General features: G+C 34.3%; 1 long non-coding RNA gene across 1 annotated transcript; it reads left to right on the top strand.

Annotated features, from left to right (window-relative positions):
* Positions 1-6: 6 nt before the first annotated feature.
* Positions 7-2,171, top strand: LOC107457978 (uncharacterized). Its single transcript, XR_001585937.3, has 3 exons — positions 7-198; positions 277-424; positions 1,921-2,171. It is a non-coding gene; the product is annotated as an uncharacterized LOC107457978 (long non-coding RNA).
* The last annotated feature ends 561 nt before the right edge of the window (positions 2,172-2,732 follow it).

Genomic DNA, 2,732 nt, shown 5'->3' with positions numbered 1-2,732 from the left:
TTGAGAAGCCGTTGCCGCCAGATCCGCCGCTGCCGGAGCTTCTGTCCGGGTCCTGCCACTGGAGAACACCTCTGTCGCCACCGAGATCTGCCGCCGTCGCCGTTGTCGGAGTTCTGGTCGTCGCTGTCGTTCGAGGTGGCTGCCGGAGCTGCCGCCAAACCGGTTCAGCGATTGCCGCTGTTTCATTTTCTTAGTTTGGTAAGTATTTATGTTTCGGAAACCCGTGGTAGTATTCTGTTATGTTTGGTTATAAACTCTGAGGTTCTGGTAACGTAGGGTTGTGTTTTGAGCGTCATATGTCGCTCTTAAGTTGCTGTGAGTGCTGCGGAAGTGATCAGGGACTGAGTTTGCGGTTGCTGTTGGTTTCGGGTTAAGAGAAATGGTTTCGTTGACGCATTTTAAGCTATGGTTTCGATGAGTCGAGGTAGGGTTTTTCTTAAAATCTAATTTATATTACAGAGTTGTGATAAATAGATATTAATATGAGAGAATATATGCATATGATTATAATTGCCTTATAAATGTGGTTGTTTGCTGGACTGAATGACTGATTGCTTGACTGCTTGAGTAGTTTGTGATTGCTGAAAAGAAATTAATTTGAAAGGTTATTTAGTTGATTATTATGAGAAATGTCTTTTCTTGGTTTGAAGCTATTTTTGATGATGTAAAGGAATTGGCTTTGGAAGTGGTTTAATTTTGAGTTAGTGACTTTATAAATGATTTAGTATTTGAGCTGATTCGATTTTAAAAAGAGGTTTATTTGTTAGAATTGGTTGATTTGAAAATAATTTGATATTGGAACTGGTTCAATTCTGGAAAATGTTTGAGATTTGAAAATGGTTGAGAAGAGGTTTGAGAAATGTTTGGATGGGACCCGAAAAGGGTGGCAGTGTCCAAGTTTTAGAGGAGATGCTGCCGAAATTTATAAAATTGAAAGTTTTATTTAAAGTAATAAAAAAAAATTAGTTTTTTTTAAGCAATATACGTTTTAAGATTGATTTGTCTATCAAAGAAAGAATTTTTTTTTAGAATTGAGATTGTTAATAAATAGAATGAAAAAGAGGATGATGAAGATTTTATTTGAAATGTGGCTTTGAAATGAACTTGGAAATGAAATTTCGATTGTTGAATGATTATGATATTGAGAATGTTGAGATGTGAACTTTGAATTATTCACAAGGCTTATGAATTTGAAATATCTGAGACACGAGGTTCCCTGGATTAAGTGCCGTGGCTTGCCACCACGTGTACCAGGTTGAAAACTCGATACTCTGTTGACCCTACGACGTAAGTGTGTGACCGGGCACTATATAAATTCCCGGGAATGTTACCCCCATTGAGTAATATTGATTATTTGAGAAAAAGCTATGCATAGACTCTTGGGGATGCACGTCGGGGGACAGTCTAAGTACAATTCAGACTTGTCGGGTTGGCTGGATAACCGACAGATGAGCCTCATCAGCCATAGGACAGGCATGCATCATATGCATTTATATGCTTTGCTTGGGTGTGTACTTGTTTTGGTTTGCCTAATTGTTAAACTGTTCTTAACTGCTACTTGAACTACTTGCTGTAACTGCTACCTACTTGTGCTTTCCTTGTTTGCCTTGCCTGTGTTTATCCTGGTGTGCTACATTTGAGAATGAATCTTGGTGCTGAATTAATGACTGTGTTGTTTGATTGTGTGGTTGGTTTCTGATTGAGATTTGCTTATGAGAAAGGAAAGACTTTGAATTTCTGAAAATGTTAAACACTGCCTCTTTGAAAAGGTTTTAAACGATTAGCTATTGAATTTTAGAAGTATTTATAAGACAATGATAATCACAGAATCTGAAAATAGTTTTCTTATTGAATATCTTCTTATGACAACTTTGAAACTCCGTGGTGAGACCGTGTGGTTAGGTTCTCACCCCCCTACAGCTTTACCTTTTCAGGAACCGGATGAAGAAGCGTTAAGAAGAGTTATACCGCGTTTGGTTGATATGTTGTTGTATTAATTAGATTATTTTATTCCCTCGACTTTGTTATTACAAATTTGTAAGAGGGATAGGATTTGTATGTTTTATATCTATATTATATTATGAGTTATTATGTAAGGAGTCTTGTATATGAATCTATGTCTGATTGTTTTTTTATTAAGATAAAGTGTTTACTTCCGGTTTTCAAGGAAATCAGCGATACAGTGTCGAGTCACAGGCTCCTATTTTAGTATTTAGTATGTAAAGTAGTCGTAATACTCCTTGCTATCAGAGTGGCGCAGCCGGAAGCGTGACTACTGATAGTGAGGGTGTTACAACTGGAACATTAGACGATAAGAATAACTTAGAGTAATAACAAATAAAAAATTATTAAAAGAATAATATAATAAAATGAGTATATGAAAAATATTATAAAAAATTATAAATTGTACCTTAAAAGAGTCAACTTCAATAAAAAACGAGAATACATTCTTATTCTATGAAGTAATAAAAAAGAAAAAATACTAAATATAAAATTATGAATTGACTCTCAAATTTAGATTCATGTACCACAGAAAAACACTATATATAGACTTTAGTAAAACAAAAATAAATATGTAAATTACCTATTATTAAAGTAATTCTTTAATAATGCATTAAATATTGATTTGATACAATTATAATGAATATATGCTCCTAAATTAGTATAATTATATATTAATTTCATCATAGCACGGGTAACAAAGATTTTTTATTATTAGTATTACTATTACT

Source organism: Arachis duranensis, chromosome 7 (assembly GCF_000817695.3).
Source record: "Arachis duranensis cultivar V14167 chromosome 7, aradu.V14167.gnm2.J7QH, whole genome shotgun sequence".
NCBI classification, from domain to species: Eukaryota; Viridiplantae; Streptophyta; class Magnoliopsida; order Fabales; family Fabaceae; genus Arachis; species Arachis duranensis.
Note: the sequence above shows the minus strand (reverse complement) of the source record. Positions and strands in the feature narration are given on the sequence as shown.